The 14846-nt window shown below is 36.1% G+C and overlaps 2 protein-coding genes and 1 pseudogene across 7 annotated transcripts in view; 1 reads left to right on the top strand and 2 right to left on the bottom strand.

Moving 5' to 3' along the window:
- The window catches only part of LOC125780350 (uncharacterized), a 56063-nt gene that overhangs the window by 31219 nt on the left and 9998 nt on the right, over positions 1-14846 (top strand). For 3 of the 6 annotated variants that reach the window (XM_049462588.1, XM_049462587.1, XM_049462586.1), the window contains exon 4: positions 10201-13285. The exons of 2 other annotated variants lie outside the window; for them this stretch is intronic. The gene's annotated coding sequence lies outside the window, so the exon portion shown is untranslated. Of the gene's footprint in view, positions 1-6004; positions 8161-10200; positions 13286-14846 lie in introns of those variants that run through there. One more of the 6 variants, XM_049462582.1, reaches the window with a different exon arrangement.
- LOC125775378 (piggyBac transposable element-derived protein 4-like) overlaps positions 8160-14846 on the bottom strand; it is a 31248-nt gene continuing 24561 nt past the window's right edge. The window contains exon 3 of the mRNA XM_049445911.1: positions 8160-10426. The gene's annotated coding sequence lies outside the window, so the exon portion shown is untranslated. The remainder of the gene's footprint in view (positions 10427-14846) is intronic.
- On the bottom strand, positions 14340-14469 carry LOC125775920 (small nucleolar RNA U3; annotated as a pseudogene).

The raw sequence follows: 14846 nt of genomic DNA, 5'->3' as shown, positions 1-14846 counted from the left end.
TGTTAATGCTGGTTCCTAAGTAGACGAAATTATCTACAACTTCAAAGTTATGACTGTCAACAGTGACGTGAGTGCCAAGTCGCGAGTGCGACGACTGTTTGTTTGATGACAGGAGATATTTCGTCTTGCCCTCGTTCACTGCCAGACCCATTTGCGTTGCTTCCTTGTTCAGTCTGGAGAAAGCAGAATTAACGGCGCGGGTGTTGAGACCGATGATATCAATATCATCGGCATACGCCAGCAGCTGTACACTCTTATAAAAGATTGTACCTGCTCGATTCAGTTCTGCAGCTCTAATAATTTTCTCCAGCAGCAGATTGAAAAAGTCGCACGATAGGGAGTCGCCTTGTCTGAAACCTCGTTTGGTATCGAACGGCTCGGAGAGGTCCTTCCCGATCCTGATGGAGCTTTTCGTGTTGCTCAACGTCAGTTTACACAGCCGTATTAGTTTTGCGGGGATACCAAATTCAGACATCGCGGCATAAAGGCAGCTCCTTTTCGTGCTGTCGAAAGCAGCTTTGAAATCGACGAATAGGTGGTGAGTGTCGATTCTCCTTTCACGGGTCTTTTCCAAGATTTGGCGCATGGTGAATATCTGGTCGGTTGTTGATTTACCAGGTCTGAAGCCACACTGATAAGGTCCAATCAGTTTGTTGACGGTGGGCTTTAATCTTTCACACAATACGCTCGATAGAACCTTGTACGCGATGTTGAGGAGGCTAATCCCACGGTAGTTGGCGCAGATTGTGGGGTCTCCTTTTTTATGGATTGGGCATAGCACACTTAAATTCCAATCGTTGGGCATGCTCTCATCTGACCATATTTTGCAAAGAAGCTGATGCATGCTCCTTATCAGTTCTTCGCCGCCGTGTTTGAATAGCTCGGACGGCAATCCGTCGGCCCCTGCCGCTTTGTTGTTCTTCAGGCGGGCAACTGCTATTCGAACTTCGTCATGGCCGGGCAATGGAACGTCTGCTCCATCTTCATCGATTGGGGAATCGGGTTCGCCTTCTCCTGGTGCTATGTGTTCGCTGCCATTCAGCAGGCTGGAGAAGTGTTCCCTCCATAATCTAAGTATGCTCTGGGCATCGGTGGCTAGATCACCTTTGGGGGTTCTACAGGAGTATGCTCCGGTCTTGAAACCTTCTGTAAGTCGCCGCATTTTTTCGTAGAATTTTCGAGCATTACCCCTGTCGGCCAGCTTATTAAGCTGTTCGTACTCACGCATTTCGGCCTCTTTCTTCTTCTGTCTGCAAATGCGTCTCGCTTCCCTCTTCAACTCTCGCTATCTATCCCATCCCGCACGTGTTGTGGTCGATCGTAACGTTGCGAGGTAGGCAGCCTGTTTTCTCTCCGCTGCGACACGGCACTCCTCGTCGTACCAGCTGTTCTTTTGCACTTTCCGAAAACCAATGGTTTCGGTTGCAGCTGTACGTAAGGAGTTTGAAATGCCGTCCCACAGTTCCCTTATACCGAGTTGTTGATGAGTGCTCTCAGAGAGCAGGAGTGCAAGCCGAGTAGAAAATCGTTCGGCTGTCTGTTGTGATTGCAGCTTCTCGACGTCGAACCTTCCTTGTGTTTGTTTGTGTACGTTTTTTGCTGCACAGAGGCGGGTGCGAATCTTGGCTGCAACAAGATAGTGGTCCGAGTCGATGTTAGGACCTCGGAGCGCACGCACATCTAAAACACTGGAGACGTGTCTTCCGTCTATCACAACATGATCTATCTGGTTGGTGGTTTTTCGATCCGGAGACAGCCAGGTAGCTTGATGAATCTTCTTATGCTGGAATCTAGTACTACAGATAACCATATTTCGGGCCCCGGCGAAGTCGATCAGCCTCAACCCATTTGGGGATGTTTCCTCGTGGAGGCTGAATTTACCGACCGTAGTGCCAAAGATAACTTCTTTGCCCACCCTGGCGTTGAAGTCGCCAAGCACGATTTTGACATCGTGGCGGGGGCATCTCTCATAAGTGCGCTTCAAGCACTCATAAAAAGCATCTTTGGTCACATCGTCCTTCTCTTCCGTCGGGGCGTGGGCGCAAATCAGCGATATGTTGAAGAACCTCGCTTTGATGCGAATTGTGGCTAGACGTTCATTCTCCGGAGTGAATGATAGTACTCGGCGACGGAGTCTCTCTCCCACCACGAATCCAACACCAAACTTGCGCTCCTTTATATGGCCACTGTAGTAAATGTCACAAGGACCTACTCGTCTCTGTCCTCTGTAAAAATGCATGGGGACACAAGTCATAAATTTACAAAAGAGATACCAACACACACACACATGTAATAAATTGTACACTTGAAAACAACCCCATGTCAAGCAGCAATAAACAATATGCTGCAATACGTACACACATATACACATACACGTATGTTTAGTTATTTAAGATAGTTTTAAAATTTGTATATACGCAAGAAAAATACGAAATAAAATTAGAATGAATAAGTTCTCCCTGAATAAAAGTCTATCATTGCCCCCCCACCAGCGGTAAGGATTGTTAGAAACTATATTGAGGTAATAACATTTGGTCCTATTGAGCCTAAAAAAAAGAGCTCAGCCAAATTTAAAAAAGCCCTGATATTATAAAAAATACAGGCAAATAAAATAAAGTAAGCCCTGTAATTAATATATATACAGGCAAAATTAAATTGCGGGTGTATATTCCCGCATTAAAACCGATCGCATAAGCCGTTTTAGCAGAGACTAAGTGCAGTGATCTACATAACTGCTATCCAAGAGATATTCAGCGGCTGTGAGTCGAGGCACAGCAAGGTCAACTAGGCGACCAAATCAAATACCTCCAACGATTTCTTTGGAGAAAAACAATCAGTTCATCAATAAAAAGGAGAAGTATTGCGAAAAAATTCTCGAAATGGGTATAAACAGAAAAAAAATTCTGAATGCCCAGTTTGATTTGGTCGAAAAAGTGTTGTACACATCCAACACTATTTCAGGAAAGGCATTAAAGAAAACATTAAAATTCTTGAAAAAACTCGATACCAACCACGAAAAGCTAATGGCAGATGGCATAGGAGAAGAAGATTACTTCAAGAAGAATATATCCAATAACACTATGATTAAAATCGAAGAAGCAATCAATGCATTAAAAATAAGCATTGTAAAAGACACACCTCTAGTCGAATTTGATCAGCAAATTGAAGAAGTTCAAATACGATGCCTTAATCCAGATCAAAAGACAAAAGGGAAGATCTAAGCATGGAATTAATGATCGCTTGGACTTTTTATTCACAGACATCCAAAATCTAAAGGCAAATTAGATTTTAATGCAGAAATTGAAGACATATTCGAAAAAATATACGACGAATATTACGAAGATCTTCATAATTTAAAAAATAAATTAAAAAAGAAGAGCCTAAGAGGCTCACATTTTAAAGAAATGTGGGAAAGTGCAGTCCAGGATATATCGATTGAAGATAAGGGCGAAGCTAAAGAAACTGATCATATTTTGGAAGATGAAGCTAAAGCGCATGGAAGAAGAAGGAAGAGGAAATTAAAGTTTTACACAAACCAACACAATTGCCGAAAAAGCGCAAAGGTGGTTTAGAAGAGCCAAATGAAGACGTGGATATTAAAGCCGCTGACGATGTAGGCAGGTCAGCAGAAGGTGCAAAACTGAATCCAAAAGCCAAGATGAAGAAAAGGAGGGGATGTCCGCCGACAAAACAAGTACAACAATCACCGAAGGACGGAATCAGTGCAGCAGAGTAAACAAAGATGCAAATAAAGCAACGTAAAATCAAAGGTACACAATCGTCGGACGTAAAAGAGGAAAAGCCGTCAGGACAGGAATTTGAGGAAATACCCAGCAGATTGAAAAGCGAGATCTCCTGAAAGGAGGAATGAAGGAGTCCTCCTATTGACCTCTTTTAGGAGCAGTAAGGGAGATTTTTTAATTTTGTTCTTATATTGTGTTTTTTTTATATTTTATTTTAGTGTTGACCTCCTTTTGTCCTCTTTTAGGAGCAAAAAAGGAGATTTTATACTTCTATTGTGATTTTTTTTTACTTCATTTTAGTATTGATCTCCTTTTGTCCTCCTTTAGGAGCAATAAAGGAGATTTTTTAATTTTTCGTAGCTTAAAAATCGTACTTTTGGTTCGAAAATTACAATTTAACGGGAAATAATAACTGTTAATTTTTGTCTTGAAGCAATTATTCATTTCAACTGTGTTTTTTAAAGCGTGCAGACGTAAGTAAGTTTTATATCTATTGAGTACTCGTATTAAATATTTTAAATTGATAATAAAATGTACTCTAAAAGGCATTTAAAACGCCTAGTGAATAAAAAATTAAATAATTTATATAAAAAAACAAAATAATAATACACAAAATGAAAATGATGTGGAAAGTGTTAATGAAATTGAAAGTGATACAGGCTCCAAAGAAGTTTTTGAAGAAGTTGAAAGTGGTACAGGCTCGAAAGAAGTGATAGTTGAATAATCGCATTACAGTGCGAAATTTTATTCCTAGGAAGAAAAAAAAAATTGTCCACTGGGCAAAAAAGTTAATAATATTTATAATAAATACCAGTTCGGTAATTTTGCCAATAAAGTTGATAAGATGTTACTAAACAGTTTGAGTTTATTATATGTGGCGTATCTGAAGCAAAAATTTTCAAAGAGACCCCTATCAAAAATTTTGGATGAAGTGATTGCGGAGTCCCTGCTCTTAAAAGTGAATTGGGATGGAGCCAAAAAAAAGTTGCATTAAAGAATTATGCACTTTTCAATAAATTTCTTTACGGTAATACATAATTTCAATTCATGTCATCTGTTTTTTTAACAAGTTTAATTTTTAGAGGCCTTAAAAGATGATTACTCATACCCTGATTTTGAGGCAAAGATTAAAAAGGCGCTTCTCAAATGTAAGGCTCAGTTCTACAGGAACACTTATAATATAAAAAAATAATAGATTTTATGTACATTAATTTAATTAAAAAACTTTAATAAAAAATAAAATTATAAAAATTTGTTTTTGTTAAAATAACTGCAGGTTGAAAGTAATATAGGATTTATCATAGAGATCTCCTATAGTAGTAATCATAGAGATCTCCTATATCAGTAATCATAGAGATCTCCTTTAGGAGTAATCATAGAGATCTCCTATAGCAGTAATCATAGAGATCTCCATTAGGAGGTTAAAAGGAGTACTCGCGTTCCAATGACATGCAATGTTAAAAAGGAGTATAAAATTTTACGTGTATTTACACACGAGTATTAGGAGTAATAGGGAGTATAGGATATCTCCTAAAGGATTAATCCAGGAGGTCTCAAGCGATCATCCTAAAATCTGCTGGGTAGTTACGTGCAAACTAACACTGATACAATACAGGAAGGCGCATAGTCATCGTGAACGTCGCTTAGTTCACGACCGTAACAGGATCGCAAGCTGTTGTCACCTTTCTAGTAGTCACATTTGGCGTCCGGCAGAATGTTCAAAATTGCACATGACGTTATATTAACTAAGAAAAGATAAGAAATATCATATACATATATATCCATATACAGTCCACTAATTTTAAATAATCATTTCTTTCCCTCGGCAATATGTTCAAATATCATTGAACATGCTTACGTATCAGCAAAGCCGAAATTCTACTAAATATAATTATATATTAATATACTTACATACATACATATACACATAATGCATTTACCGCAATGCACATCTAATAATAATATAATAAAAATGCATGGGGACACAAGTCATAAATTTACAGAAGAGATAACATCACCCACACACACATGTAATAAATTGTATACTTGAAAACAACCCCATGTCAAGCAGCAATAGACAATATGCTGCAATACTTACAAACATACACACATACACATATATTTAGTTACTAGCTGACCCTGCACCCATTGTCTTGCGTGAAATTATGTATTTTGAAATGAAAAGAAAGTTAAATTTATCATTTCATTTTTTTTCAATGTAACTCAGCTTTATAAACAACATTTTGTGGTCTCTGTTCCAGTGTACAGAAAAGATGGTTTTCCAACTCGTGAGCACGCCACGGCCGTGTGAAAAACATAGCATTTCCAAATTTATGCCTCACACTATGCGACTATCTTTAGGTCCTGTTGATTGACACCTCAAATGCAATTTTCACTGGAAACGGAATACGTTTGACCTTAAATGAGAAATCGTTAGACCTCAAAGGAATTCGTAGAATCAAGCATTCTCCCCCATGTCAGTCGGGTTCCATTACACACTTTCGGCGCATGAAGATTGCGAAACATAATAACGACGGATCCTACTTTGAGACGCAAATGATGCGGTGGCATACCAAGCCTGTTCAAGAATTTAGAAATACCACTGGATAATTCACGGCGTCGTCTTCATTGTCAAGACGATCGATCGATTTGTATGAGCGCAAGTCTCCCGGAATTTGACTTTGAATCTTCCAGTTTAAGTCAACAACATCGGTATTTTTGGCAGCTAACATTGCGCGTGCACTTAAGGAATCGTAGTTACGATAATTTGGCCAATGAGTTCATCTTTCGTGAATTTATAAAGGGAAGATGGAATTGATACCGAACCACCGGAAGTATCAACCGAAATTGTACCATTTCCAATTTTTAGCGAAGACGATGTAAAATGTCTTTGGCAATGTCGATGTTTATATCGAAAAGTATGCGATTTTCTTTTTCATTCCAGTGAAACTATTTCTTCGACGATGCATTCCATGTATAATAGGGGTATTCAACCCAGCCTTGTTAATTCGTCAGTCGTTGTTCGGTAGTTTTTTACATGTATTTTGTTTTTGTAAAATTAATAGACTATCCTACCGAGTAACGAACTATCCATCTGGCAAGCTTGATAATTGTTTCGTTACTCGGTAATATCACATTAGCTGTTCTCCTGTTCCTCTGTACATCAATTTAAAGTGCTTACCAGTAATAAATTTGATCTGCTCCACATAATTTTCAATTAAAAGACTGACAATTTTTGATTTTGCACTTTGTTGAGGCATTTTTACTCTTTAATAAAATTGAATCAGCTGTTTCGGAATAAAATTTACCATATTACCAAGGTAGAGCAAAAAGTATGTTCACAGTTAAGCCTTTTTTATTTTTAAAATTGATATGAGTTTTGAATATGAATTAGACAATAGTGGTGAATATAGTACGATCCATGTGTTGTCAACTTCGATATTCACTCTTCTAAGTTAAATGCTGAATGTTCTGTTATCTGGTAAGCGACGCCGATAGAGTTGATATCCATCATTTCCAGTTTGTGTTTACGTGGATAGTGTTTCGTGCATTTATTGTTAGACATACAAACCGAAAAAGGATAGTAGTGTCCGCAAGGTTCATGAACCATATTGGTTTCCACCACTTCATATTATTCTAGATCTTTCTCAACATCAGGAATTTCCGGGAAATTCCGGAAAATGATTTCCATTTGATCTGGTGTAACCATCATCGAAAGAAGAATGTGTGCCTGCGGAAAATCTCCATTTTGTCACTCAACAGAGTACATTTATCATCCAACAGCACCACATGTACGTTGCTTCAAGATAAAGTCAATCAAACATCGTAACTGTTGTTTGAAAAGACGTGCTGTGACATCGTGACGATCACTTGCTGATTGACCGCGATCCATAATTCCGAACGTATGCCACCGCATCCTGGGAGTACTTCTTGCCTTGCCTTGCCTTGGGCTGCCATACTTTGTTGGCAAAAAGAACACCGACCGATATTAGGACGACCTCTTGGTGGCTTCGTAATAAATTATAATCTGCAATTGATCTCTTTGTGTGAAACACACGTAAAGTTTTCACTGAATAATTTTCAATAATTTTTCTTTTGAATAGTCGGAATAAAAAAGCAAGCGGCCGAAATTGAACTATACAAATAATTTACAAATCAAAATATTGAAAAACAAAACAAAAATTGAAAAAAAATTGTATTGAAAATTACTTTTTGGAATTATCCAATTTTCCGACTTTTCATGAAAAATATAAGATATTTTTATTTCTAAACCTTCCTTGATCCACAACGAACAACCTCTGAAAATTTCATCAACATTGGTTCAGCCGTTCTCTTAGCGTTACTAACGAACAAACATTCAGTCGTTTGTATGAGAAAAAGAAAAGGGCTGTTTTTAGTGCTTTTCCGGCAATTATTTGAATCGTAAAAACCATCCTTGAACTTCAACGAACATTTTAAAAAAAGAATTATCAAATTTGGTTCAGTCGTATGAAAGTTATGAGCGTACATACAGTTTGGTCAACTTTTATATGGGAAAATGGAATTGTCGTCTTACTCTATCTTACTCGCAATTTTTCGTTATTTGCTCACCGTTTAGACCTACCCTGGACTACGACAAACATTTTAAAACCAAAATCAGCTCAATCGGCCCAGCCGTTCTCGAGTTTTAATCAGACTAACGAACAACAATTCATTTTTATTTATATAGATTTAAGATAGTTTTAAAATTTGTATATAAGCAAGGCAAATACAAAATAAAATCAGAATGAATAAGTTCTCACTGAATAAAAGTCTATTATTGCCCCCCACCAGCGGTAAGGATTGTTAGAAACTATATTGAGGTAATAACAATTATAGTCATTCAAAAGTCTACTCTCCGTTCCTTATGCATTGACAGCCTTTTCGTTAATTTTTTGACAGTAATATACGGAAGGTTTGCATATTATAGTTAGGCCTTTACGGGACATCTCGACAGGCAAAAATTTATTGTATACTAACTGTCAAATCTATTGCCATTGCCGTTGCCAAATCTGTATGTGAGGATTTGTTATCATAACATAATCATTTGCGAAAAGGCGCCAGGTAGGTCGGTTCGAGCTGATGTAGCGCATGTTTTGAGGTCTTGAACTGTTTAAATTTTTATATGTAATTTAAAAAAAAGAGATGAGAAATATACTCTTTTCTACAAATGTATTTCTTGAAAAAAAACGATTTCATATTTTCGCACCATAATAATTGTAGTATAAATTTGATATACCCATTAAAATATTAATGTGAGCATGGTACTTTGATTTATGCTTATGTATATAAGTTTTATTAAAAGTAATTTAAGACTTCGCCCAATCGCCAATCCATTTTATATAGTTTTTCTGCAAATTAACAATATTAAACTAAATATTAATTTTTTGGAAAAATGCATTAAATAATTTTGAAAATATACTTTATTTTTATAATTTAACACAACCGTCTTAATACTCGCTCTACTAAATTTATTATTACCGAAATGAAGCTGCCGTGTAAATGAGATGTGCTGCCTCTTCGAAATATTCATAAATGAAAACTGATCTGACAAACTGCTGAAGTGACAGTTCATTGCTTTCGATATGGCATACTAATTAGTATTCCATATATTGTGTACCATAAGAAATACACCCATTGCAGAATCTAGTGATATGTGAACGGCTCAACTTATTGTAAATGAGTATTGTGCATGGCTATTGTGAATTGGCGCACCTTCTGCATTCAAACTGTAACAAATCATTATCATTTAAAAAGTAATTATAAAATCTATTTAAAATTTACTTTCCTCAACAATTTAGCGTCAAAATATATAATTAGGTAAGTACGTGTCATTGCACGAAATTAAACATAGGTTTTGGTCTGACATATTTTACAGCCATTGCAAATAATTTTATGCGTGTTTTTGTCGTTGTGCCGTTGCACCAAGAGGAAAATTCTGCAATTCGCGCACCGTTTTTGCAAGAGCAAGAGAATCCCTCTAATAAATTTTTGGCTGTCGAGATGCCCCGTAAACAATATGGAGTCTCTACAGCCAATACGTATAGCAGTACAGTAAATAAATGCCTCGTTATACGCAAAATGCTGTTGCAAGTGTTTCCAGAGACTCACACAGAACGTGGTGATTTGACTTCCTTGCCACCCAACGTGTTTTGGTCATTTCCACAGCAGCTGCTGGCTAACGACATGAAATTTTTTGAAAGATTAGCAATAATGTATAAAAATGTAATGTAATGTATGTATGTATAATTAATAGGAATATTTTTTATTTATTTTCTACTTAAATTCCATTTTTTAAAAAAGAAAATTCAACTAAAAGTGTTAGCCTTTTACGATGCTACTTGCACTAGACACAAATTAATTAAATTTTAGAGGTCGCAGTCTATTTATTCATTTGAAGCTTGTTTAACATTCTTTTGCATACTGATGATCCTCGTAGGGGGGTTCCACTCCGAACCTTAGGCACCTTCAGCACGGTAAATCCCTAAAGGGCAAAGAGAAGCTCTCTTCAAGCAGGAGCCGTACAGCCATCCATCTCCAGCCTCAAAGAGACATGCAGGAATTCCGCTTCTGTCGCTAGACGTAACAGCAAGGATCGGAGGCGCAGCATGGTTAATGCAACCCAGTTAGTAAAAGGACCGCACTACTGACTGCAACACGGCAAACTGAAAAACGGAAGAGCGGGCAAAAAAAAAAAAGAAATCAGTCACAGGCGATCGGAGAACTCCAAATAAGAACTAAGTAGTTTAAGTTACCCTCGGCAGTATCTAAATGGAATGATTCTCCGCTTTTATTTTTACTAATAAGTGGCAGAACAATTAAGTAGTGTACTAAGGGTTAGAAAACATCGGGAGGTATTGGTGCAGGGCCTCATCTCCACGTATATAAGTTTATGGAAGTTTTGCAGCAGCGTTTCAAAAACTAGACTACTCCAGTTGTTCAAATATCATTGAACATGCTTACTTATCAGCAAAGCCGAAATTCTACGAAATAGAAATATCTATTTATATATTAATATACATACACACATAAACAACTATATGCATTTAAATGCAATGTGCATCTAATAATAATAAAAATGCATGGGACAGAAATCATAAATTTTCAGAATAGATAACATCACACACACACATATATGTATTAAATTGTACACTTCAAAACAACCTCATGTTAAGCAGCAATAAACAATATGCTGCAATACATATAAACATACACACATATACATATATTTAGTTATTTAAGATAGCTTTAAAATTTGTATATAAGTAAGGAAAATACTAAATAAAAATAAGAATGAATAAGTTCTCCCTCGAGATAAGACGTTTCATTTCCCCCACCAGAGGTAAGGATTGTAAGAAACTATATTTGAGGTATTAACATTTTGGTCCTTTGCTCGACCAAAATTAAAAAGTCCTGTATTTACAAAACAGGCAAAATACAAAAAAGCCCTGTTCAAAATACAGGCAAATTAAAACAAAAATAATTGTAAGACGGGTGTATATTCCCGCATATTAACATCATGACAAATAAAGTCAAATCAGATACATTTGATTTGGATCTTGGAATCTTCATATTCAAGAGGAAAATTCAATTCCTCAGAAAAGTAATGAATGATCTCCACAAAATCACTACAATAAAAAGTGATGATATTAAACATTTGAAAATTGTGTTTCTTCAAATGCACAATTTTCACACAATGTACTTTTCAAACATTTTTCTTGAAGTAGAAAACTTGTATTTTGAAATAACGGCGGAGTATTTCCAAAATCTCAAACTTTGTAAGTCGAGATTTAAAGAAGAAGAGCCCGAAATTACGTACAGTTCTCTTCAGCGTGATGTGCTGTTGGAAGATTATACGATAGAAAAAGAACCAGTAATTTTGTACCGTTTTGACTCGGATTTAAAATGTACAAAGGTTCCAATCTTTTATCTACCTTGTATATATCTATCTTCTTCTGAGGAAGAAACAGCAGAAGTAATAGAGGAAAATAGAAAGGAAAATGAAGTTGAAGAAGAATCAATTGAAGAACTTCGTAAACCTTCAAAAACTGAAGAAAAACTTATAAGAGTTCGACTACTCTCTCCATCTTCTGTTGAGAAAAAAAACAACAGAAATAATAGAGAAAGATAAAAAGGAAAAACAAAATGAATTGGTACCTTCGCACTTATCTCTTCCGGCAGTCTCACATTTTGGAGAAATGTGGGACAGTGAAGTCCAGACGAAATCGTTTGAAGATAAGGACGAAACTGAAATAATTGAATACATTTTGGAAGATGATGCTGAAGCGTATAAGAAGGAAGAGGAAGTTCAGTTAACATAGAAAGCAGCCAACAATTACAGTTCGCAAAACTGCTAAAATGCAGAACCATGCGGAAGATGATTGGAATGATTCTGCAACCACAAACAAAAGAAAAGGACCTCAACGTGGGACTAGAGACAGACGAAGTAGATGTACACCAGCGACTGCAACAATGTTGGGCACAAAAGTGAACAAATGGATGCATCAATATTACAAGCGCAAAAGGACTAAATTTAAGAAAGTTAAGTTTAAGTACCATATATATAAATATTCATATACAGTCCAGTAGTTTTAAATAATCATTTCTTTCCCTCGGAAATATGTTCAAATATCATTGAACATGCTTACTTATCAGCAAAGCCGAAATTCTACTAAATAGAAATATCTATTTATATATTAATATACATACATACATACATAAACAACTACATGCATTTAAATGCAATGTGCATCTAATAATAATAAAAATGCATGGGACAGAAATCATACACCCCTATCACGCATTTCGACTTGGATTGAAATTTTCTCCGTTTGGCGACTTTGGTATCATGCGTTCCGTTCCCGTTCAGTTCAACTTCGAAATTTACAATTCTGCCTATCATGCATTTCGATCGTAGCTCCGTTTTGCTAAGTTGCAATTTTGTTGGCGGAGAACTTTTTTTGTTTTTATTTTGCTGCGAAAATTTTATTATTTGCGTGATTTTTTTTTTAATTTTTTAAAAATGTAAGTAAAACTTGTATTTAAAAGTTGTAAAACACACGATATTTCCAGTTTTAGTGATGTTTTTTGATATGCTTTCAGGTCAAAAACAACAACACCAGAGCAATATGGAAAATTGGCAGATATGATGGAGAGTAAGCTAGATATAGCCAACGGTTTCCCCCAGCGTCCTAAGACGCTGTGCAGGCTTTTTGGAAAGAGGTAGCATCAAATTTACTTGCCGTCGTTTCTTCCGCAAACGTATCTAGGACATACTTGAATGCGTCCTTATTCAGACGAAAGTTTTTTTGAATCTAAATAAGTAAACAAATTGTAAGAAAAATGTATACTTTCACGTGCAATTACTTACAGCCCGTCATTCATCTGGAAGGGATCGCACATATCTCGTAATCCTTTCAATTCTCACCCCAGCATTCTGAGATGCGCTGCTCTCCTCCTCAACCAGTAATATCGCCGCGGATAAAGATTCCATAGTTACGTTTAATAAAAATAAAAATAAAAAGGTGCGTGGAGTCCCTACGCGCGGATGAAGTTATACTTCTTAGTGATATTCAGAAATGCATATCATTTTGTATGAAAGAAAACTAGAAAACTTAAATTCATATTTTATAAATTTATTATGCACATAAAATGAAGAATAAAGCAAAGTCTAAATGAAGGAATTTTGACTCAGAAAGTAGTTCCGTCTCTTCGTTGCGGAAGAGAATATGCAGCGTAATCATCTCTCTTTTGTTCTTCGCCAATTTGGCTGCCGGATCAATTTTTTGTTGGTGACATATTCATATGTGTACGCATATGTATGTTTGTATGCTTGTGATTTATTTGTTCAGCAATGTATGCAAATATATGTACATATAAGTATATATGAATGTATGAACATGCAAGTCAATGCGCGCATATGCGTATACATACACTCATATGAGCATGTGCAGATACACAAGATAGGATAGAAGATGTATGCCTTTTAACATCGTATACTATACAAATAAATAATTTTCTTACTAATAGAAATTAAAATAAAGAAAAATATTTATTTTTATAGTATACGATGTTAAAAGCAAAAAATTAAAAATTTATTCTGTCGGGATTCGAACCTGTGGCACTCGTAGCATCTTGACTTTCCAAGCGCTTACCACCAACACCACCATTGACAATTAGGTTGCGCTGACTTAAGTATGATTTGGTTATGAATGCAAGAAACATACGATGGTTCTAATAATTTTGTTTAAGTATAGAAATATACATACTTTGTAGAACATTTGCTTTCGCAATAAATGTATCACAGCAATATACATATACATAATATGTATATACATATGCATAATATGTATATACATATGCATAATATGTATATACATATACATAACATTGCTGTGATGCCCTGAGAAGTATAGTCTTAATAAATTTATTTTTAATTTTTTGCTTACTAATAGAAATTAAATTTATCACAGCAATATTATGTATATGTTTATGTATATTGCTGTGAAAAATTTATTTTCTATTAGTATAGATTTCCAAAAGCACAGAAATGATTCTGTGAATTTATTCATTAATATCGCCACTCAGAAGTCGTTTTATCCCTTCTAAGCGAGCGATTTTCTTAATTCTCACGCTCCCAGATAAAACGATATACCTCGTCCTCGTGGGTCAATTTCAAAAACCACAGAAATGATTCTGTGTGATTCTGAAAGGCCAACGCAGAGTATTTCAATTAAAAGTCACACAAAATAGTTGAGAATTCGCAGAATGGCAAACGAAAGAAAAAGAACTATAACTTCAATAATGCACAAGCATACAAACATACATATGCGCACACATGTGAATATGTCACCAACCAAAAATTGAAACATTGTTCTACAAAAACAACAACAGCATAAGCATGCCAACATTGTGTTGTGTTGTTGTGTCGGCCGAGCTGTGCCGAAAGAAACGAACAAACGATCGCCGATTGTCACCGCTTCGCTTGCTGCTCGCACATCTTCGCAGACAAGGTTGCGTTACATTCATATGGATGGAGCGAGGTTGCGCAACTTTGCGTTACTTTTATATGGAAGGTTGCGCAAC

Source organism: Bactrocera dorsalis, chromosome 1 (assembly GCF_023373825.1).
Source record: "Bactrocera dorsalis isolate Fly_Bdor chromosome 1, ASM2337382v1, whole genome shotgun sequence".
In the NCBI taxonomy this organism is placed as follows: Eukaryota; Metazoa; Arthropoda; class Insecta; order Diptera; family Tephritidae; genus Bactrocera; species Bactrocera dorsalis.
This window is presented reverse-complemented; position numbering and strand designations above follow the sequence as displayed.